We start from the raw sequence: 25,792 nt of genomic DNA, 5'->3' as shown, positions 1-25,792 counted from the left end.
ACAGTTTTGCTTAGTAGTTGCATTTGTAAGAAATATTACCAAAAGGCCGTTTCATATCAAAATGTATGTAGGCCCATTCTTTGTCTGCTGAAACTCAAGTGTAGGGGCGAAAAATCAAATTTCAAAACCATCTTAAGGACATACCTGAAACGATTATTTTAAAATCCTTTTAATCAGAGATGCCAAATACATGTATTGTAGGTTTTCAAATCTTAGCATCATCTTTTAACTATTTTTCTTGGCAAAAATAACAAGAGAAAGAAAATGTGTTTCTTTTATACTGAAAAGAAAACTTCAAAGTTGTTATTGATCTTTTCACATCACATCAAAATTACATTGATTGTGGACCAGACAAAATATTGGCAATCAAGAGCAAGTTCAGAGTAATTTTAGAAGTGTAAGTTGGCCTAAGTCAGAAAGTGGGGAGAGTTAGGTTTTCGGAAGAGGCTCTGAAATATATCTTTTTTTTAAAACGGCAATTCCAGAAGACACTGTGCCTATAAAACAGTCCTAGCCCAAGATGTACCCCTTGGAGTCTCAGTGCCAGGGATGGAAGCCCTGATGACACCTGCTGTAGGTAACGGACAACCACAGCCCTTCACAGATTTGCCCTCCGGCCTCCTCCAAGAACACCAACATTTCCTGTCTATCAGATATGCCAGACGTGTTCTCACTTTTAGTGAGGTCATTTTCAGTGTAACACTCTAAGAGGCATGTACCAAATATCTCCTGTTCTGTAAGATATGACTATTAAAATTTCTAGACCTGAAGCTTCACATATCCTTGTGAGTTCTGAAATACTGAAATTACTGAGTTACCCACTACTGAAAATAAAAAGATCTAAAACAACATAATACCTATGATCATCTCACAAAATGTGGTGTTTACTTTAATGCCAACATAGTATGTCAAAAGACCTATTATTACTGCTGTTAGATAGATAGATAGATAGATGATAGATAGATAATAGATAGATAATATAGTGAATGCTGTGTATACTGTATGTTACTGTATATAGACAGTAATATAATAAATACAAATATGTGTGTATATATGTATACATATATATACTTTATGCTTCATGCATTCTTTTATTCATTTCCATCCATTCAACAAATATTTATTGAACTACTAACATTGGGCAGGCATTGGTGATATTATTTTATTTATTTATTTTTAACATGTACTCATTTTTGAGAGACAGAGAGTGAGTGAGGGAGGCCAGAGAGAGAGGGAGATACAGAATCCAAAGCAGACTCCATGGTCTGAGCTGTCAGCACAGAGCCTGACACGGGGCTCGAACTCACAAACTGTGAGACCAGGACCTGAGCTGAAGTTGGACGCTTAACCGACTGAGCCACCCAGGCACCCTGAGGTGGTGGTATCATTTTAGCAAGAAAGCCGTGGTCCCTGTCCTCATAGCACTTCTTACACTCTGTAAGGATGACAAGCTAACATTAATGGAAATACTATAATTAGCATATAGTATGCATTAGGTTAACTATTTACCTGTATTACCTGATATACTTTTGTTATAAAAGTTTATTGGGAAATATTATAACTGAAGCCAGTTCTTCAAAAACAATAGGTCAGGAAAATCTTAGGGAAGAAGAAGGTTATTTTAGGTAAGGTGATCGGGGTCTCCTTTGTGAGGAAGTAACATTTAAGCAGAACCTTGAATGATCTGAAGATAAAGTCTGTGAATAGTTCTCGGGGAAAATCAAACAGAGAGACCCTGAAAAGAAAACAAGTTTCCTATGTTTGAAGGCCATCAAGAAAGTACCAACAAATGAATGAGTGAGGAAGAGGGTGTTAGGAGAAGAAGAGGTAAGGATAAACCCCGATCAGAGTGTGTGGTATCTTGTCGAATATAGCAGACAGGTATAGATTTGACTAAGAGTGAGATCACAATTAGTATTGATCAATGGAATTATTATTACATTCAGGAATAGCCTTATTTAAATTAGGGTAGAATAAAACCATAAAGCTGTTGATCATGAAAATGGAGTAAGAGATAGAAGAAAAAAAAAAAGAGATGTGATCAAAATTATACTGCCTGGATTTGTTGTAAATGTTTTAGATGCTTAATAATAGTAACAATAAACATAATAGTAATAACAACAATAAAAGGTTGTAAGAAAACATGAAGTCAATATCTACTTTAAAAATGTCCAATTGTGTCCTCTGGTCATATCACACATAAATGTGAAAAAGAGATAGTCTATGACATTAAAAAAAGGCACAATACGAGAAGTATGAAAGTTTAGAAACAAAACAAAAAATTGAAACAGCAGCTGAAGACTAGTCACGGGACAAGGGAGATATGAGAAAATTCCTTAGAGTCCTATGCATTTGAACTGTCACCTATTCAGGTTGGAATGGGACAGAAAATCTGATATTTAGTTTAATAGAAACTTCTTTTTAATAGAAACTAAATTTCTATTTAGTTTAGAAAATCTGATATATAGTTTAAGGTAAATAACTTCTAAAAGCTTGGTCCAGGGCAACAAAGCTGAGAGTAAGATTTCCCAAATGCATAAAACTGGAAGTGGGATCAGAGAACCAAGAAAATTTACCACCGGCTTTCCTAACACATTAACCCGTACTGTCTAACAAATCACTTTGTCAGTTAAACAAAATATGCCACATCAGTTAAAGCTTTCTATCATTCTAATTTTCAATGTGAAAATGGCAGAGTACAAAGATAAGACTGACGTGGGTTTCTTGTGAAGCTGACTCTATTATGCTTCTCCCCTGATTCAAGGGATATTTTAATATGGCTGGGAATTCCTCCCCATTTTGTTGACTTAGACAGAAGTTTTAAGGGTTTCTAACTGGTTTTAAAGATACAGCTCAATAATAACTCAGTCCTGGGTATCCATGGCTACCATACCCTTCTACTTGAAGCTCTCTTATTTATTTATTTATGTAATATGTATGTATGTATGTATGTATGTATTTACCTACTTACTTATTTACTTATGTATTTATCAGTTTTTTCAAGTTAGTATACAGTGTAGTCTTGACTTCGGGAGTAGAACCCAGTGATTCATCTCTTACCAAGTGCTCATCCCAAAGAGTGACCTCCGTAAGGCCATCACACATTTAACCCCATCTCCAGAACGCCTCAGTTTATTCTCTGTATTTAAGAGTCTCTTATGGTTTGCCTCCCTCTCTGTTTTTCTCTTATTTTCCCTTCCTTTCCCCTATTTCATCAGTTGAGTTTCTCAAATTCCGCATAAGTAAAAATGCATGATATCTGTTTTTCTCTGACTCACTTACTTTGGTTAGCATAATACCCTCTAGTTCCATCCATGTTGTTGCAAATGGCAAGCTTTCATTTTTTTGCATTGCTGAGTAATACTCCAGTGTGTGTGTGTGTGTGTGTGTGCGTGTGTGTGTGTATATATATATATATATATATATATATATATATATATATATATCTCACATCTTCTTTATCCATTCACTACTTGATGCTGTCTTGTACAGGAAGGAAGGTGACCTAAGCATGTAGGACACAAACATCTCAAGCACCAGGAACTTGGCTTCATTAAAGATTTTTGTAAGGCAGTTGGCCAGGAAAGCCAAGATCAATTTTACCAAGAACGAGAAACCTAAATGTTCCATGACACAATAGAAAACAGTGGTAGTGTTTTGCCTTCAGTGTTCAGGAGGCTTTTCTTATGATCCTTTGCTTACTCTAACCATTCTGGAATTTATGTTTGTATATTATATGAAATGTAAATGTGTTGCTTTTTTTTAATGGATAGCCAATTTTCAAAAGGAAAAACTTGAATGGCCAACACGTTTCCCTGATTAGAAATGAAAAAATTATTATTAAAGGTTTTTTATTCTGTATTCAAACAACTGATCCCAAACTACTATCCTGATTAATTTGCCACACTTGTTTAGTTATTGTTTTGTGCCAATACAACTTGTTTAGTTAATGTAGTTTTGTAGCATGTTTTCATAGCTTATCAAACTCATCCCCATTAATTAATTTCTTTTTCAAAGTAGTTTTGATTTTTCTTGCCAATTTTCTCCTCCTATGAGGAGAAACAAAGCCTATCAAATTTCTGTTGAAGTTTTGGGTATGATTTAACTGAACATAGGGATTGATAGAAAACGGATGTGCTTTCAATGTAACATATCGCTAGTTATGGACGTGTCATATCCCTTTTATTAGTCAGGATGCTCCAGAAAAAGAGAACCAATAGGACACATATAGATAAAAAATGAGATTTGTTTTAGGAATTGGCTCATACGGTATGGAGCCTAAGAAGTCCCACAGTATGTTATCCTCAAGCTGGGGAACCAGAAAAGCCGATGGTATGATTCAATTCGATGACAAAGTCCTGAGAACTGAGTGGCTTTTGGGTTAAGTTCCAGAATGCAAGGACCTGAGAAGGAGGAGCTCCCATATCTGAGTGCAAGACAAGATGACTGTCCCAGCTCAAGAAGACAGCATGAGGATCTGTCCTTCCTTTGCCTATTTTATTCCGTCTAGACCCTCAGAGGATCAGCTGATGCCCAACACATTGGTGAGTTCGAATCTTTGCTCAGTCTACTAAAGTCAATGCTGACTTCTTCCAGAACATGCTCACATATACACCCAGAAAAAAACGTTTAAGCAGCTGACTGGGCATCCCTTAACCCAGTCAAGTGACACATAAATTTAACCATGACATCTCCCCCTCCCAAAAGATTTTTTTTTTGTCTTTAGCTAAATTTTTCCAATCTCTTTGTATACAACTTAAACATTTCATGTTAAACATATTCCTAGAAACTTCATAGATTTTTCTGTGAATAAGATCTTTCTATGAAAATGTAGAGTTAGGGATGCCTGGGTGGCTCAGTCAGTTAAGCTTCTGACTTCAGCTCAGGTCATTTTCTCACAGTTTGTGAGTTTGAGCCCCGTGTTGGGCTCTGTGCTGACAGGTCAGAGCCTGGAGTCTGCTTCCGATTCTATGTCTCCCTCTCCCTCTGCCCCTCCCCCACTCACACCCTGTCTCTCAAAAATAATAAACAAAAAAAAAATTAAAAAAATAAAGAAAATATAGAGTTAGCTATGACTTTGTGTTGGAATGCCAAAATGCTTTTGTACATTGATTTTGCATCTGATTGCTTGGCTAAACTAATGTACCGGCTCTAATAATTGTGTCACTTTATTGTTTTTGCAGATATTACATGAAAATAGCAAGTATTTAACAAAATAGCCTGAATAAGCAACCGGGAATTTCAATGGGAAGCAAAATAGAACTGCAGTTATTAAGTCATTCTTTTGGGAACTTTTATTAACTAGTTGAATTTTAATAAATCTCTAATTACCAAAGCATTTTGTCCCAATTCCACAATTTACAAAGACATTATATAGGAGGAAAGCATTTGTTTACCACATGGCACTTAAGGTCACAGAGTCGCACATGTACACACAGCTCATTCATTCTTCTCCATATCATTTAGCTGATGTTACCCCCGATATTCCTTTTGTATCCATTAATTACTATTATATGCAAAATATTGCAAAGAACTTAAATCTTTTTGCTATGTGAGTGCACATATGGCCACAGATGCACTATAACTTGCAGTTTTTATCCCTACTTTGATTAAAAAGCAAAGAGTAAAATAGTAATTTGAGAAAAAGCAGAGAAACAAACACACCTTCAGTCTTTTCTGCTGTGCCCATACCTATTAGCCAATGACCTCAGTGAAAATCATTATCACTCCTAAGAGGAGATAAGAGTTTTTCTGTTGTGTAAATAATCAAACAATGGTGGAGTAGATGAAGCATTTATGGTGTCCTGAAATGTAGAATGTAGCAACTCTGTATTTAGTAGTTCAATTAAATTTTTTTTCCCAAGTATAATTTCGATTGGATTTTATGGAGAAAACTTGCTGACTTATTGGACTTTCCCCCTCTTATTATTGATGATTATTTCAATTCTCTATATCACTTAAAAGGGCTAATTACAATCTTTTCAGAGGCTCACTGTGTTTGTTGCTATTAGAAGCTTGCTTACCTATAACTTGCAAATATTTATACGGTGTGGATAGCCATTTTATTAAGCTGCCCTCTTGTGACCAGTAGAGAGGGATACATAATATCATGGGAATAAATCTGCCAAAAAGCAATAAATCTATGTGGCCTTTAATTTTTTTGTTAACATTTATTCATTTTTGAGAGTGAGAGAGACAGAGCATGAATGGGGGAGGGGCAGAGAGAGAGGGAGACACAGAATCGGAAGCAGTCTTCAGGCCCTGAGCCATCAGCCCAGAGCCCAACGCGGGGCTCGAATTCATGGAGTGCGAGATCATGACCTGAGCGAAGTCGGACGCTCAACCGACTCAGCCACCCAGGTACCCCATACAAAACTACCTTTATTATTACCTCCCACCTTACATCATCAGCATCCTCTGGGAGATTCTGAGAAATGTTGAGTGTTGGACCCTGACACCACGGAACTCCTATGGCATCAGAAACTCTGAAGGTGTGATTAGCAGTATGTGTTTTAACCGTCCCTACAGGGGAACCTGAGAACCTCTAAACTTTGAGAACCACTGGACTAAGTGATTCTCCACTTCCCAGAAAAACTTACATTCCAGAGGGGAAGATACAAGCAAATGGAAACCTAGCCAAGAATGGAAGTCCAAGCACTTATTTCCAAAAGAAGACCAAAAAAAAAAAAAAAAAAGGAAATCCTCTTCCATTGTAGGTAGAATTTGTTGACTCATTCATTCCAGTGAATAAAATAATGACCACTTATTCTGACCCTTTCCAGTTCCAAGCACTCGGGGACTACTATCATTAATTACCAAAGTAAATTTTGGTTTACAGATACGAGGGCTCAAAGGAATTAAGAAATGTGCTAATTGCCGAAGTCATACAAGTAGACATCCAAGTCGTTGTTCAAAACCCATTACCCTCTCTCTCGAAACTACATTCGTTCTAGCAAATTTCCGTGTCTCCTATTCAGAAGAAGCTTATTTCTACGTACAAAATCAACTTACAAAGGCTGTTCAGAATAAGTGAGACACTTGTTTGCATATGATTCTAAGTGTTCAAGTTAAATTAGATGTCATCTTTAAGCTATTCCTTTTGTTCAAAGCTTCTCATTTTCTCCTGACCATCATAAAATAGCTAGTGTCCGAATTCTACTGGATAGTAACTGCTTATTGTATCTCAATATAGGCCTTGCAGGAATGTGATCAACTTTTTTAAGAAACTGAAGAATTCCCAGGGATTTACCCTCCTCTCATAAACAGTATGTCAACCCATATAAATATTTGTTCAATTAAGATTGCTTATGGGGCGCCTGGGTGGCTCAGTCGGTTGAGCAACCGACTTCGGCTCAGGTCATGATCTCACGGTTCCTGAGTTCAAGCCCCGCGTCAAGCTCTGTGCAGACAGCTCAGAGCCTGGAGCTTGCTTCAGATTCTGTGTCTCCCTCTCTCTCCCTGCCCCTCCCCAGCTTGCACTCTGTCTCTCCCTCTCTCAAAAATAAATAAGCATTAAAAAATTAAAAAAAAAAAAAAAAAGATTGTTCATGAACAGGCAGACCTATCCCTAGGATAGGACTATTTCTTGAGTATCTTGGGCCCAGTGTGTGGGAGGGTAAGGGATTCTGAGCCTCACTGTTCTTCTCTTAGTATCATTATGATTTAATCAGATTTTTTTCTTTAATAATATTCCCAAAGACCCATGAAACGTGAAACACAGGGCAGGTTTTTTTTTTTTTTTTAATTAATTTATCTATTATAGTGGATTCTAAATTGATTCAAGTGGTCTGGCCTCCATGCTTCTTATCCTAATATCTTTTTTCATAACTTCTAGTTTCTCATATTGTCTTCTTTTAACTGAGTTATTCAGAAAAGGATTTTGTCTTCATAGTTTTCTTCTTAGCCTGACCCACGTTGGGTATAACAACTTTTTGTGGAGAGAATATTACCTAAAATATTTTAACCCCTATTACATGATTATCATAAAAGTCGAACCTTAAGGATTTCACTATTAACACTGCCAGTATGTCTTTCTCTCTAAGGCTCAATGGATCTGAAACACTAGTATTGATTGTGCACAGGGCATTTAATCACTCATTTTTCCTGACATCAGTATGATGTAATTACTCTTTCCATTCTACAAGTAAAGACACTGAGACATTGAATCGTTTTGTAAATTGCTCGAGGTCATTTGGATACCAACCAGTGGAGCTAAGTTTTAAACTGACCACGCTGACTACAGAATCCATGAACATCTAGGTCACATGGTCAACGTAAGCGTGCTGACAGTCTAGAATCCTGTTGTTGCAAACATATTCAGAACCGCAAACTTGTTGGGTGGTTTTCTTTTCTTTTATCTTTTCTTTTCTTTTCTCTTTCTTTCTTTCTTTCTTTCTTTCTTTCTTTTCTTTCTTTCTTTCAACATTTTAATATTATTTATGTGGTTGTGGAAGTAAGCATGTGAATGGCTATTAATTTTTCATTGATAAAATATTTTATAGTTAAATAATTACCACATGTCTTTAAAATGTTAATGCAAGTTTTCATAGTCATAGGTGTTATCTTCCAACTTGAGGTACAATATGTATTTTAAATATTAAGTATAAATTATTATTCAAACTGATGGAACTGGAATACAGCCTTGAAATCCCAATGCCAAAGTGATCTGTAATCTCCTGTAAACTACATTAAAAAGAACTAACAGCCGAATTCATTTATAAAATGCCCAACACAGTTCTATTGCAGATACCTTCACGATCAATTCAGTGCAACGAGAAAAAGCCCATCAATCAATCAGCCAGACATTTAATCAAAACACACAATGAAAAATCTATCAAAACAAGGATCTGAAAGCAACTGAACTTTGATTACTTGAACACCAATGTGCATGAGATTTGAGCCCGGAGTTGCCTCTTTGGCAAATACAAGATGCTAGCTACCGGTTTTTCCACGAACTATTTTGCCCCATTACTCACGATGGTGTTTATATCAACCAATTTTCTAAGAAGCAATTATTTTTTTCCAAAAAGTTTACAAATACTCAAGTAAGGAAAGGAGAAAACAATATAATGTTTTTTAAAAAGAAATCTTTCAAAACTAGTTATACTTAGAAAAAACTATTCCAAAGTAACAAATATTTAATTATGCAACCCATCAGAGGCATGAGGAAATAAAATTTTATGGGCAAAATGGATTTCTGGCATGCTCACTTAACTCAAATTCAGGTAACACAGTATGCACTTCCTTTTCTAAAAGTCTTACAAATTTTGCTACAAACTAGAGCCGAGCAGAAACATCAACAATGTTGCCCTTTTTCAGGCTTACTAAACAGTTACAAAAGTGCTTTTTGTTCTGCTTTGCTTGTTTCAGTTTTGGACTCTCAGTTATCTATTGTCAGTAAGGCTCAAACTCTTTTTTTTTCTTTCATTTTCAAGTATCTGAATAAATATCACTTGGTATCTAAACTTCCTAGGGACTCACTTAATTAGGAACAATTTGTATGATCTAAAATCAATTGAATGCTTACTCTCCATTGGGGAGTGACTAAAAAATTGGAGGCGGGTGTGGATTTAAATTTTAAAATGTAATGAGGGCCATAAACTGGCTTCCATGGACAAGCAATTCTGTGCCACCTTTTGAAATAGATATGAGTAGCACTGTTTTCTGACTTAATTGTATTGTGTTGTGGTGGGGCCCAATATTATCTTGCAAATTATTGTTTTGCAAATCCAGCCACAGAAGTAAAGAATAAAATGTAAATGAACTTCAGTTGTACCTTGGTGAAGGAATAGGAGGGCCCCTGTATTTCTGAATCTAGGTCACTAGGTCAAGCCCTGTCTACCACTGCCCACATTTTGTAGGGTCCAACTGTAGCACCTCATCAAAAAGTTACTATCTCGGGGCGCATGGGTGGCTCAGTCGGTTAAGCATCCGACTTCAGCTCAGGTCACGATCTCACGGTCCGTGAGTTCGAGCCCCGCGTCGGGCTCTAGGCTGATGGCTCAGAGCCTGGAGCCTGTTTCAGATTCTGTGTCTCCCTCTCTCTCTGCCCCTCCCCCGTTCATGCTCTGTCTCTCTCTGTCTCAAAAATAAATAAATTAAAAAAAAAAGTTACTATCTCCCTTTTCTTGTAGTAGAGTGTTGTGGAAAACATCTCTCCTCTAAACTGGATACATGTCAATAAAGAATGATGAGAAGCTTCTATGCTTATGTGAGTATCTTATGCCTTCAAATAGAAAACACTGTCTTTAACTTTTGGGTTTTTGTCATTTCTTTTGGGTTTTGGACAGCTTCTGACCCCAAAGATGGGAGACTTTGCCATGATGCTCATCCCTCAAACCTCATTCCCCATCTTGTTTCCACGGTGTTTTTGAACACAAGAGAGTTAGCACAACATTGATGACCCAGCTTCTTTCACTGTTCAGGGGTCAGTCAGAAATAATGGCTCTGTTCGAATGATCCCGTGCTTCCTGAAAAGTTAAGGACCTCATTCTAAGCCTGGGCCTTCCCCCACATGTTTTCAAGTAGATAACACTCTTCTTATCTACCTCAGACCGCAGGAATAGTTTTAAAAGTTGATAGGCTACTTCTTACTACATCCTCCAGACTACTGTTTCTCTATCAATGCCCTGAAAACACACCAGTGAAGAGATAGCACAAGAGGAACACTTGCATTTAGTTAAGGAGCCACCGAAGACCAGCGCTATAGAAGAAGCCAATGATTCCTATCCACAAAAGTCATACTGCAGCTTTTGCCTTGGGTCTTATGTGCCCAGTATCCACAGTTTGGCCCTGAACCCACTGATTTTAAATTTTTGAGATGGCACATTCTCTGATTATTTTTTTTTTAACCTCTTCAACTATCCAAATCTGGATTGTGCATCTTGACATACAAGAAAATGGTCCATCTGGTTCTCTATTTGGATCTGTTGTGTGGTACTGCCTCTTGGCTACTCCTTTGGCACTCAGCTCCCCAGCAAGCCATTTTCAAATTCCTCTGGCTCTAAAATAAAGAGGCAGGCTCCACTGAACTGGCACATCCTTAGATGTTGCAATTACTTATTTAGCAGAGTCTCTTCTCTTGAAACTCCTGGAGTTGAGATCAACTCTTACTGCCTTTGAACGTCTAAAATAGAGTGAAAGTTATGGAGAAAGAATGAGCAAGGTTAATGTCTCCTTATTCCCTGATGATTCTATTTTTAGTCCGACACATGAGCTCCTAGGGAAGGCGAAGATCATAGTTTTTATTTTACTGATGCCTTTTATAGAGATAACACATGTACACGTTTAAGAAAACATAATTTTCTCCAAGTCTTTCCAAGCCACCTGGGGATGCACAGACCCATGAGGTGAATTTTTCATCTGTATTTTCACCATCAGATTTTCTTGGAGAAGCAATTTTATGGATGAAGTTGTTTGCATTCCCCAGACATCTAGGTACCACCTGACTCCACAGTGAGTGCAGGTAGTTAATTAAGTGTTCAATAAAGCACCCCCTCCAGACCTAAGTAAGGAAGACTATGCATTGGGGTCTTGGGCTCCACCTGAAGCTCGCACTCATATTTTCACGTTCTTTCCTATTTACAGAACGAAAAATAGAATGGAAGAGTATAAGTTGTAGTAAAATAAACAGGATCATCAAGGACCAAGAGGATTTATTTGGTCTACAACTCAAAAAGACCAAAAAGCCTCTGCCTAGAGCACCAAGCTCCTGTGGGAAGAGATTGGGTTCCAGCTTTGGGGTGCAGTTTTGCTGAAAGACTAGTGAGAAGCCTCCTGAGAGAAAGCCTGAGGGAAAGTAATTTCCTCTGTCACATCCAATGTCTCAAAGACAAGAGGAGCCTATGATTAGGCAAGGGTGCCCTCGGCTGCTCCCTATCAGCCTGGGGCAGACACCCCACCCCCCCCCCCAGCCTCCTAGAACTCGTCCAGTCATCGCATGCCCCCACAGAGGCACTTAGTGGTGTAACACAAGGCTCTCTAGATCCCTCCCTGTCCAGCGTGAGCATGTCTCTCACTGACTCCCCTATCTGTCACCTAAGAGCGGCCCGACTTTAGGCAAGCTTCTGACCATCACTGTGCTTCAGAAATTTTGCCCAGTGGCAAAATGGGGATAACAATATCCATGACCTCATAGATGATTTAATTTATGTAAAGCATGTCAAACAAGACCATAGTAAGAATGATTTCAATAAATATGAGGTGTGCTTGGTTTAATGGTTTACTCTAAAGCACATTGACACATCAGTCACTAGATTATCACAAAACTGTGGAAAATCTAGTGTCTCAGGTATTGAACCCACTGACCAAGTTAGGAAATTCATTCTCAGAGAACTTGTCACTGTGCTTTGCAAACTACTTAGTAGTGAACACAACTACCAAGTAATCTGAGTTAGTCAGCAATGGAAGCACAGATAAATAAGGCCCATACTCACAGTAGAGGTTAAATCAAAACCACAAAATAAAGGATGGTTGAAGAGAAGTGAGCAGTGATAGATTTTAGCCTCACTTCGCTAAGGAAAACGGTAAGAGGAATTTAAAAATCTATTTACTTTTCCTGTCATCAGAGTATAGAAAAAAAATAGTTGGATGGCATCATTATCTATCAATAAGGATCATTTTTTAAAATATTCATTTATTTTTGAAGGAGAGAAAGACAGAGTGTGAGCAGGGGAGGGACAGAGAGAGAGAGGGGCACATAGAATCCGAAGCAGGCTCCAGGCTCTGATTTGTCAGCACAGAGCCCGGCACAGGGCTCGAACCCAGGAGCTGTGAGATCATGACCTGAGTGCAATTCGTCCCCTTAACCAACTGAGCCACTTAAGTGTCCCTCTAAGGATGATTTTTAATGTCATGTGCAGAGTATTAAGAAAAATATTAGACCCATTCCCGTTTATAGGGATATATTTGACAAGAATTATGTTTATCATGGGGATTATGTTAAAATATACCACTTATGTTTACGATCACCATTCTAAAATTTCTAAGTCATTTCTATACTTAATACAAACATGATTTCTTAATATTTTTAAATCAACGTAGTTGGAGTGCTGAGGACGGTAAGCATTTGCCCACCTGCTTATTTCTAATTTGTCTGGTTCATCCTATTGTACTTCTCAGAATTTTCATCCATTATAGGGATCACACAAAATGTAAGATAGTGCCCCATAGTGCATTGTACTCTTTGTTGCTAATGGACAATCTCTACAGAAGGTATAAATAAAAATTGATTAGAAGTGTTTTACTTACCATCTGGAAGTCCAACATCAGGCTCCAATGAATAGCCTTCAACACTTATAGACTCTAATATCCTGGTTCTTTATGATAATTTTCTAAGGGCAAATCCAGTTCATAGTTACCTTTTTTTCCCCTTTTACTACATTAACCTATTGCAGTTTTGATTTCAATTACCTTGTAATGCATATATAAAATAAATTACAGAGAGAAAATATTACAGAGCGGTTTAACATGTTAATGGTGAATTAAATGCACTCTCTTCTTCATTATGCAAATTTGCAATGCTGTGGAACATTTAGCACTCTCTCCTGGATAGCACTCAACATTTTATATGCAGATAAGTCAACAGCTCGGGTGAACTTTTGCCTTACCCGTGCATTAATACAAGGAATAAATGCTGAAATGCTTCCGGTTGCTTCACCCACCTACAGGTAAGATACAAGAGAATTCACTATTTCATACAGAGCATCCATTTCTGGTCCTATCACTCAGGGTGTTCCTTCTGAAAAAGATCACTGTGTTCAATGGTGAGCAAAGAAGTGCTAATTTGGATTTAAAATTTAAATGTTTAAATGCATTTTATTGTCTCATTAAAGTGACTGTAAGATCATTGAGCAAACAAATGAGTACAGTTTTCTTGTCATAATTAATGGATAGGATTCTCGTAACTTGTAATAGTTCCCACTTATCTTTTTAAATCCTGGCTATGTCAAGTGTAGTGAATCAGTTTTCATTTATTAAAGTTGAATTGGGAAATGTGGCTCAAAGGGCACAAACTTGGCAGTTAGTGATAGGCATAAGTATATAGATGTTCAGATAAATATGTTTGAAAAGTAGAATTTCTGTGTCTGAGCACACCAGAGAAATTGTGGTTCACTGGGGTTGAAGGCAAAAAGTATAAAACTACTGTTCATAATCTATTATTAAATGATTAGTTGGATAATATGGGTTCTCTATGTAATTCTCTGATAATAATTATTCTTGGCGGGTTTTTATTGATAATAATGTTGAAAGGTGCACCTTACCTTATGTTTATAAGCTACATTGCATACACAACAATTCTATGGAATTATTAGCCACTGTATATTGAGTTTTTTTTTTTTAAGCATGAGAAAAACGAAATTTACAGGTTTTTCTAAAGTGTCCCGTGACTCCATTGTTAAGAACTCTAAAGAGTCTAAGATTGTACCCAAGTTGCAAACGAACAAGCAAGCCTGTTATAATTCCGTGGAAGCTGAAAGAAGCCATGGGACCCCTGTGTCAGAAATAAAAAGCTTTATTAGGCACAGAAAAAGCAATAGCTAGAGTGTTCGCATAATTGTGTCAGATCCCTGAGGCCCAGTTCCCACAGGAAGAAGGCAGGTCCACCTACACACCTACATATACAGTGCAAACCTTTATCAGTGAGTGAGCAAGCCTACTTTGCGTCAGTTAGGAGATGCTTCTTCATCCCTCGTGATTGTGCCCTACAGATAAACCTTGTGAAATGACCCTGGTGGAGAGTGGTCAGAGCCTTCTTGGAAACCTTCTTGGCATACTCGGCATTTGATGCCTCAAATTAAAATGAAAACTTACATCGTAGGCTCTCCTACAAAAAGCAAAGTATACATCATTCGCCTAACGTGAAAATTCTTTGGCTGTTTCAAAGACATAATTGAAAACTAAGGAAAGAGTGGGAGAAAGAGGTAGACCAAGAAGGATCAGACAAGCTAGAATAAGGCAGCTATTTGTGGAAACCTCTATGAATTCTGGGGATCCATCAGGAAGGAGGCATCCAAGAGTTTCAGAAACAACATCTTTTTTTTTTTTTTTTTTTTTTTTTGGAGAGAGAAGGAGGAAGGTAGGGGAGCAGTGGCAGAGACAGAGAGAGAGAGAGAGAGAGAGAGAGAGAGAGGGCGAGAAACCCAAGCAGGCTCCGCACTGTCAGCACAGAACCCCACAGAGGGCTTGAACCCATGAACCGTGAGATCATGACCTGAGCCAAAATCAAGAATCAGACGCTTAATGCACTGAGTCACCCAGGCGCCCCCAGCAACAACTTTTTAATATTCTGTTCAGAAGTATTCCAAAGCATCGTGTAGTTGTACGTCATCCAACGGACACCAAGATGTCTCCAAAAAGTTGTTGAAACTCAATAATAGAATTTTTAGATCTGTTGACCTCAAGAAGTAAAATTGAGAGATCAGGAGGTGGGTCCCATCCTCCAAATAGAGACTAGAAATAAAGCTTGTAATCTAATTCTTTGACAGGACCTGGAAAAACACACAAATGACTACAATGAAAATTAAGAAGTGTGGCCCTTGGGCCCTCTACATTTAAGAATAGGAGGAAATGCGGCACCTGGGTGGCTCAGTTGCTTAAGCATCTGACTTTGGTTCAGGTCATGATCTCACAGTTTCTAAGTTCGAGCCCCATGTTGGGTTCTGCATTGACGGTGTGGAGCCTGCTTGGGATTCTTTCTCTCTCTCTCTCTCTACCACTTCTGTTCTCTCTCTCTCTCTCTTTCTCTCAAAACAAATAAGCTTCAAAAAGTATTTAAAGAATGGCAGAAAATTAGGTGTATTAATAAGGTAGGAAAAACATGTGGTGACAGATCAAATTTCCATTACAGACCCAACACAGCAAATCCAAGTCCTGGACCAGTTTCAAGTAATGGTGAGTCAGAGCACAAAACTGGAGCCCCAGGTAGACAGCTTGCATCTAACCCAGGATGGGCAGAAGGGGAGTCTAAGCTCCCTGCATCACTGACAAAGTGAAGCTTAAGCCCAGAATAGCCCGACTACTGGGGTAGTGCTAAGCATATCAATGTTAATGAACACTTTTATTATTTAATTAAAGCCCTTAAAAAAATGAAGAAGAGCTTAATTAAATGCCATAGATTTCATAAAGTAAGGAGTTGATGAAATTTTGCATTATCTAGGAGTCAAGATATAAAGTTGCAATTCCATTTTTATTGTTCATTGTCTAAGAGCTTTTGGAAAATCTGAAGATCAAGACGATTGAATCCCCTACCTATGAACAGTAGAAGAGGTCAAGAAGTATTATGACTCCCTTTGCTTTATAAATGTTTATTCTTATCTACTCCCCCATGATTTCTGGGTCCTATTAAAAATATGGAAACTGTTACATATTAGAAAAAAGAGAATACCACACCCTCAGGTATATGTGATAAATTATAGAGAGATAGTGTGTGAACCTGAGCAGGGGAGGGGCGGAGAGAGAGGAAGACAGAGAATCTCCAGCAGCCTCAGTGCTGTCATCGCAGAGCCTGACACCGGGCTCAAACTCACGAACTCTTCGAGATCGTGACCTGGACGGAGACCAAGAGTGTGATGCTGAACCAACCGAGCCACTCAGGTGTTATGTGTGATAAATCATAAATGTGTATTTATGAAGCCACAATGCCAGTAGTTAATTATTTTAAAGTATCTTTTATACATCAAGCTATACTATTATTCGAAGTATTTCTACAACATTGTAAATGGCGTTAATATAAATATGTAATATTTTGAAACATCAAAATGTGAAGAGAACATTTTATCTTGGGATGCATGGAGTTGGGTTCATTTAGAAATGACAGACGACCTAATTGAAACTGGCTGGAATAAAATGAATTTTATTGACTCGTGTAACTGATGAGTTCAGAGGTCTAAGATCTGCTTTCACTTACGCCTGGATATAAAAGCAGAAACATGATCGCATCCATTTCTCAGCCATCCCCTGCCTCAGCTCATCTCTACGCTTCATTGGTAGACAGATTCTTCTTTTGTGGTTACAAGATGGATGTCCACCAATTTCTATCCAAGAAAATCAGTAGGAATCCTCATAGCCTCTGCATATGCCATGTGATCCAGGTTTCGCTCATGTGCCCAGCCTTGTAACAGAGTGGCTTTGGCCTGGATCGTCACTTCTGTGACGCTCTAGATCTAGGGATGAGGCCCACATGGGTTGTACAGACTGAGGGTGAAGGGATGGGGATCTGATCCCTAGAGATGCTATGCTAAGTATGGTAAAGAACTTTTGGGGAAACAAAATGAAATATAGACACCTCACCTTATTGTAACTTTTAAATGGTCTTTCAAGGACAGGGCATGAGGGGAAAAGTAAAGCACTCAGTTATAACCAGCACCACCATGATTTTAAATATAGTTATTCTAATCTTTTCATCTGAATGACCCAAAGAAAGAAATATGTTATATCTTATTTTAAAATTTTTTAATGTTTATTTTACTTTTTGAAAGAGAGAGAGAGACAGCAGTGAGTGGGGGAGGGACTGAAAGAGAGGGAGACACAGAATCTGAAGCAGACTCCAGGCTCTGAGCTGTCAGCACAGAGCCTGACCTGGGGCTCAAACTAATGAACCAGGAGACCGTGACCTGAACCGAAGTCGGACATTTAACTGACTGCGCCACCCAGGTGCCCCTGCTATATTTCATTCTGAAATAGGTTTCAAAATAAGCTTTAAAAGGAAAATGTAGTTTAATTTAAAAATATAATATTTAATCATATCTTATTATTTATCCGTTGTATGATTAACTTATTACATGTCATAGAATTATAGTTAATATCAATGCTTCTTTCTTCAAAATATCTAGAATAATATATATTGTTGCCAGTGCTCTGTTTTTAAACATGGTGAGTAAAAACAGAATAAAAACAAGTTTTTCTTTGATGCTTATTTGCGCATCTAAAGCTCAACCTTGGATTGAATTTAAGCACGTACGACGAGACACCTGCATTTTCCATTACGGTCCAAGAGCTGCTTGTGTGGGTGGGAAACTGGCAGGGCTGAGTGCTGAGGCCTGTCTACGATTACGTGCAAGAAGCCCGTTAACTACCTGGCTTCTTGGGCTCTGAGAGCAATGAGTCCATTGTAAGCCAATCTTTAATTCAGACATTCATATATGTTCACATGGCGTTTTTCAAACAGGAAACAAATCAATCCTATGTTCTTTCGTCATTGACCTACTTGTCCCTCCATTTACACTCCTGACTTAAAGAACAGTGGAAGGACACTGCTGCTTACGTGCACCTCTGAAAACAAATGGTTCAGTTTCATCTCAAGTGTTCCATTCTTTATAGAATGCAGACAATAACCTTTTTCTAATAGCACAAACTTAACTTGCCCCAAGGATACGAAACCCTGAAGTATAAGCCGAAACTAGATCGTTATAGGAGCACTCGTGACTGGATGTACCTGAAAGTCCCTGCATGCATTCCACTCCTTTATTGTGATGCTCTGTTATGAGCTTTGAAGCAGGGAAAAAAAAAAAAAAAAAAAAAAAAAATGAGCTGGTTAAATAATATGAGAAACAGAATATCATTAACCTATTTACTTTATAAAATAAAGTCAATGTTCTTCATGGTTCTCTAAAAGAGATGGCGATAAACCGAAACGGAGGAAGTCAGTAATTAAAAATAAATGACATGACTTTCTGATATGAATATGGATACACATGAGTGTTGAAAGTACATGAAGGGTAGGGGCTCCTGGGTGGATCTGTTGGTTGAGCGTCTGACTTCGGCTCAGGTCATGACCATGCGGTCTGAGCTCGAACCCTACCTCGGGCTCTGTGCTGACAGCTCAGAGCCTAGAGCCTGCTTTGGATTCTGTGTCTCACTCTCTCTGCCCCTCCCCTGCTCACACTCTGACTCTCTCTGCCTAAAAAATAAATAAAGCATTAAAAAACTTTTTTAAGAAAGTCCATGAAGGGCTGATATATTTGTGTGGTCTGCAAACTCCCTCCTTCTTTCCCTCTCTCCCTTCTCTTCCTCCCTCCCTCCCTCCCCCTTCCTTCCTTCCTTCCTTCCTTCCTTCTTCCTTTCTTCTCTTCTCTTCTCTTCTCTTCTCTTCTCTTCTCCTCTCCTCTCCTCTCTTCTCTTCTCTTTTCTCTTTTTCTTTCTTTTCTTTTTCTTTCTTAAATGAAAGGGAAATGTAAGCTTAGAACAGAATGTCCAGGATATATATATCCAGCTAAAATGCCTAAGTAAGAGAACCTGTAATTATTGAAACGAATACATTAAGCAAATCCTCATGTGCTAGCTCACTTAACTTCTCAAACTAACTACATTTTATTTGTTGTTATCCCTGTTTTCTACAAATGAGGGAAGCCAAACTCAGAGATTTTGTATAACTTGCCAAGGTCACAGAGTTTCTGTGGCAGAGCCAGGATTTGAACAAAGACCGTATCAACTCCGTGTAAGCCATAGGCCAGTGTTATGTGTTGCTAAAAATGCTTTGGTGAGAAAAAGAAATGGCAGTTTATATATACCAGGATAAGTTGAATTTACCACCTTTATTTCCGTATCATCCTTCCAAGGGCCACAACAAGCTCTCTACTGAAGCCCAACTTCCTTTCAATATAAATTTCACTTACTCTTAAATGAATGTCTGTTTTTCTGTACAGCTGCACAACATTTTTAGATTTGAGATGTGTCAGCTTTTCCTACTTACTTGAAATTTTCTTCAGGCATGGAATTAAAGGGAAATAATATTTTCTAGAAACACAAGAGGAAAGAATGGCTTTCTTGGAATGTTCTTTAGCTAGTTTCACTTTTTTCCTGGTTAGAAGATACAAATTATCCTTGATTTTTGCAATTATGCAGGAATATAGCACTTAATAGAAGAGACAAACTAGGAGAAGGATGACGATTCTCCTCCTTCTTCAGAGTTTCTTGGCATTATTAAAAAACTAAAACATGGGGCGCCTGGGTGGCTCAGTCGGTTAAGCATCCGACTTCAGCTCAGGTCACGATCTCACGGTCCGTGAGTTCGAGCCCCGCGTCGGGGTCTGGGCTGACGGCTCAGAGCCTGGAGCCTGCTTCTGATTCTGTGTCTCCCTCTCTCTCTGCCCCTCCCCCGTTCATGCTCTGTCTCTCTCTGTCTCAAAAATAAATAAACGTTAAAAAAAATAATAAAAAATAAAAATAAAAAATAAATAAAAAATAAAAAACTAAAACGTGTATGCTCTATTCTATTGACTTATACATATCTTGGGCTATTAACCAATTTCTTACTGCATTTAGATATAACGCTTCTCCAAAGAAAACAGTGATAAAAATCAGTTCGGAAATAACAAGAAGTGTCTCCTGATTAAAAGGAGTAATATAAACTCAACATATGAATTTCCAGGTTATAAAACAGAGAAATATCCCATTTATCTAAAAGATGCCATAACTCTTTTAAGTTTGATCTAAAAATGTTGAACTAGGGGTTCCCATGTGATACGGCAAAGGGAGTCTTTTCAAAGAAGTATTTTGGAAAGGAGAATATGTGGAATTCAGCAGAGTCTGGAGGTAAATAATACTCCCTGAAGCAAAAATTGCCGCAAGAGAAAGGAAAGGCAGGCAGCCTGCTTTTCATTTTACGTGCCAGCTCATTACGCGCTGTGGCAACGATAGGAGAGAATGTTCAATATAAAACCCTTCATGTTTGGGGCGCCTGGGTGGCTCATTCGGTTGAGCGTCTGACTTCAGCTCAGGTCATGATCTCAGGGTCCGTGAGTTCGAGCCCCCCGTCGGGCTCTGTGCTGACAGCTCAGAGCCTGGAGCCTGCTTCAGATTCTGTGCCTCCCTCTCTCTCTGCCCCTCCCCTGTTCATGCTCTGTCTCTCTCTGTCTCAAAAATAAATAAACATTAAAAAAAAATTTAAAAAAATGGCATGTGCTTATATATTAAAACAACAACAACAACAACAAAAAAAAACACTTCATGTTTGTCAGTGTCTCCCTTGATGGGAGTTTTCCGAACAGAACTCTGATGTGGTGAGGCTCCCATCCTATTATTTTTAAGTGATATATTATATTTCATTAGAACCAGCTATCAACTGTGATGCGTGAGACCTGGAGCCTCCAATATCTGCTAAGGTTACACATATATCTCAGAATTTATCTCTTTATATTTTCAATTCTATTGAATAAGCCATAGAATGTCCTGATTCACCTAATACATAAGTCTCAAGAAGCAGGCCCTTTGATTTATATTTCTAAAATTACATTTCATTCCTATCTCTTAGATCAAGTGTTTTCCTTCTCAAGTTTACCCCACTCTGGGCATTCATTATATGCTCACAGAAGTATACCCATGTCGTGTATGGTAATTCACAGCTTTTGCAGCAAAAGCCACACGTATATTGACTATTTTTAGCCAATATTAAAGACCTAGTCAGGAAATTAGTATGATTTCTGATTAATTCTCATTTAGAAATTGTGAACATTGTCTCTTTTCCTCTATGTCAATAGTATTTACTCTAGGGCAACTTTTATTTATTAAAAATTTTTTAACGTTTTTATTCAGTTTTGAGACATATACAGAGTGCTAATGGGGGAGGGGCAGAGAGAGAGGGGGAGACACAGAATCCGAAGCAGGCTCCAGGCTCTGAGCTGTCAGCACAGAGCCCGATGCAGGGCTCAAACCCACGAACTGTGAGATCATGACTTGAGCTGAAGTTGGGCGCTTAACGGACTGAGCCACCCAGGCATCCTTCTGTAGCAGATTTTATAAGAGAAACCTAAGTTTATAATTTCATCCATAAGAAAACTAGTAGTTGAAGATCACATGTGACATACTCGGGTTTTTCTTTTTGCAGGTAAAATATATAACTGAATAGAGATCCCCAAATTGTCTGTGCCTCTTTTCACAAGGCTATGAAAGTAGCACTAAATAGGATTCATATATGTAATAAATAATAAATACGTAGTTGATAAATTGAACTGAAGTTACAACTTAGCTAAGGCAGTGATATGTACTAATAAAAATAGTATTTGGAACACCCAAAAGTGGCAATGAATCTTACTGTCTTCCAGGAGCCATTTTTTTTTTTTCAAGGAGCCCAATTTAAACCTTCTTTTGTAACAATGACCAATGTGCTTTTTAGCTACTGACTCTCAGATTCAAACTGACCTTTCTTTGATCAACTCTGCAATGCTGGGGCTGGGATTCTGCAAAACTCATTTATTTTGCCAGCTAGGTCCCTATTGAGCTCGGCCAGTAGGTAACAGAAGGGGAGATAAGAAGTTTCCTGTTGCCTCTCTGCTCCTGATGGCGCTACCCTAGCAACGGTTTCTCACTGGGGCAAGAGTCCCATTTTTCTCTGACAGAGAGAGATACAGAGACAGAGAGAAACATAAGACGAAGTATATAAATAAAATATCCTCATATCATCAGTGGCTATTTATAGAGGAAGAATTAGACATCCATTTGTGTTTTATATCAGGGTTGGCCGACTTTTTCTTAAAGGGCATGTTAGTAAATATTTTAGGCTTTGTGAGACAAAAGGGAAGATCCGATATATTATGGAGGCATGTATGTAACCATTTAACATGTAACCACTTAAAAATGTAAAGAATGTCCTTAAATCACATTATGTACAAAAAAAGGGGGTTTGCTGAGGGTAGTTTATCATGGTTGCTGTTCTAGGACTAGAAAAGTAAATGTGATACCAGAATTCATTGTGTATAAGAGCATAATTAATTGGGCAAAATATGGACAATTTGACTGCATTTATCATATTTTACTACTCAAGTAGATGGTCCCTGAGCTCTAGCATTTTTGTTTTTCTCATTTAGAAATCTCCCAAACATAGGGGCGCCTGGGTGGCTCAGTTGATTAAGCGTCCGACTTCGGCTCAGGTCACAATCTCACAGTTTGTGGGTTTGAGCCCCACATCAGGCTCTGTGCTGACAGCTCAGAGCCTGGAGCCTGCTTCGGATTCTGTGTCTCCTTCTCTCTCTGTTCCTCCCCCACTCATGCTCTGTCTCTCTCTCTCCTTCAAAAATAAATAAAAACATTAAAAAAAAAAGTTTGAATTATTATACCAGCTGCTCTTCATACAGTATTGGACCTCTTTATGCAAACCAAATCTCTCAGCTGGAGGATGCTCAGGATTCTCACCACTGACACACATTTCATGCCATGAAGCTTTGCATGATGAGGAGAGGCTCTGGACATGATATGCACACAAGACGTCAAGTTATTGCGGCAAGTTTATGTGTTACCAAAGGGAGAAAAGCATGAACAAAAGGTAATTCTTTAACAGTGGTCTAAGTCAATCACTACTGTGCAAAAATGGAACTTCCCTCAGGTCCAATTCTGATTCTAAAGCTCACAAGTATTTCCAAGAAAGGAGTTGGCTGGGGGGGGGGGGGGGAGTACTATTTTCAGAAGAGGAATTGTCTTTTTCAAAGTTTTCTTTCTATTCTTTGAAAAATTCCGGGAGCAAGGAAGGGGAAGCAGCAGTTGGAGCAGAGTTTTTATTGTTTCACTGCACTCAGAGCTCTATCCCTGCGCATCTGTGCTTTCTCCCTGGTACTCTCCATGGCTTACTAAACCAACTTACCCTTCAAAACAGACGCTGGAGTTTTACCAGCTCAACAGAACAACAACAAAAAAAACACTGGTGTTCGAGTAAAAGACATGTATTCCCGCAAAAGGAACAACAACTGCCTGGAGTTGAGGAACTTGGATTTTATGATAGACCAAAAGATATTCTAAAAATTAATTATATGGCGTCGTAGAGATATGATGGGGATGGTCATCATTTCCCCCTAGAGGGAGAGGGGGATGACGATTGTCACAGGAAGGGTAGAACTTGAACGTTTGCTAGGCCTTCTTGAAAAGTGGACATTTGGGCAAGGAATTGTGTTTTAGGAACATTCCAGGAAATGGGAATTGCCAGTGGAAAGACTCAGAGAAAGAAGCATGTATGTTCAAGGCACAGTGAGGAAGTTAAGTTGTCTGGGGTTCAGTGAGGCAGGGGATGACTATTAGCATATGAGATCAATAGGAGGACAAAGTCCATATCCAATAGGACTTTCGTAGACTGCCAACTGTCTTCCCATTAGTAGCAACAAAAGTTAGAATGATATATCTAATGTGCTGCAGGTAAATTGCCAAAAAAAAAAAAATTCTACATCTATATAAAGTTGAGAGAAACTTCTCTGTGGGTCTCTCACATTTGTATGTATCTAATAGGCAGAGAAAGCACTTATGACCCTTGTAAGTTAAGGATGTTTGTAAAGAGAACAGCCTTTGGAGAAATATACACACATGTTTGTATGCACAAACACACATACATACACCATGCACATACGTATATATGTACATGCATACATATAAGTATATATAAATATATTTAAAAATAAAATCACTACATATTATCAATCTAAGTATTAGAAAACATCAGTGGAAATTGAGTTAAGTATTCAAATGAAAAGTCAAAGAAAGAACAACAGAGTAAACCCAAATCAGATCAAGACAGAAGTAATAAAATTAGGTCTAGAAACCGAGATGGTTACTTTTACATGTCAACTTGATTGAACTAAGGGATGCCCCGATAAGTAGGAAAACATTATTTCTGGGTGTATCTGTGAGGGTATTTCTAGAAGAAGTTACCATTTGAATCAGTAGAGGATCAAGCTAACCAATTTGGGTGAACTTCCTCCAATCCACTGAGGGCCTGAATAGAACAAAAAGGTAAAGGAAGGGGGAATTCTTCATCTTTCCTTTAGCTGGGACATCCATCTGTCCTGCCTTTGGACATCAGAACTCCCTGTTCTTAGACCCTGTTACTCTAGATGTATCTCGTAGGCTCCCCTGGTTGAAAGTTCTTTAGACTCATACTGAATCTACTGGCCTTCCTGATTCTCTGCATCCAGACTTCTCGGCCTCCCTAACCATTCCTATAATAAATCTCCTCTTGACATCTCCCTATCTATCTATCCATCTATCTATCTATCATCTATCTATCTATCAACTATCATTTATCTATCTACCTATCTATCTATCATTATTGGTTCTGTTTCTCTGAAGAAACTTTACTAATACAGAAACAGATGATTGTAAAATAAAACAGCAATAAAGATGAGTGATAACTCAAAAGCTGGATCTTTGGCAAAATGAGTAAAGCAGATGAACTATGGTGAATACATGAAGAAAAAGACAGGAGACTAAAATCAGAAAAGAATTTAAAAATAATATAATGAAATTAAAAAGCAAAATCCTGTAACTTTTTGCATGGGGGAAGGAAATTTATGTATTTTGTTTTCTTTTATCTTCTGTCATCTACAACAGTATCTGGCACTAAGTAGGCACTCAACAAATATTTATTGAATGGATAATTAAGTAAGGGACTTAAGCCAGAATGGTTTTGAAGAATTAGGCTTGTAAAAACACTATTTGCTTTTACATTTATTCACTGATTTGAATTTTAACATTTTTCAAATGTGACGTTGAATTATGGTGCCAGGAAAGAAAAATATATTAGCAGGAAGTAGGACATGTTAAAACTACTAATTTTTTAATTTTATTTTCTAGTTCCTCACTTTTGGTGCTCTCTCCCTTTTTTTCTATTTCTTTCTTTCCTTTTTTTCCCCTTTCCTTTCCATTTCTTTCCTTTTTTTTCTTTTTCCTTCTTCTTTTTTTTTCCTGATATCCACAAACACTGCAGACAAGACTTTGTTCCTGTTCTAATTTTCCTCTTGTTCTCTGCCACAATGAGGTGGGTTTGGTGTTGTCTCCTTTATTCCTTCATTAGAAGCAGAGTTTCCTTGCACCAAAA

This window comes from Panthera onca, chromosome C2 (genome assembly GCF_046562875.1).
Source record: "Panthera onca isolate mPanOnc1 chromosome C2, mPanOnc1 haplotype 2, whole genome shotgun sequence".
NCBI classification, from domain to species: domain Eukaryota; kingdom Metazoa; phylum Chordata; class Mammalia; order Carnivora; family Felidae; genus Panthera; species Panthera onca.
The sequence above is the reverse complement of the archived record's forward strand: the minus strand, read 5'-3'. Positions refer to the sequence as shown.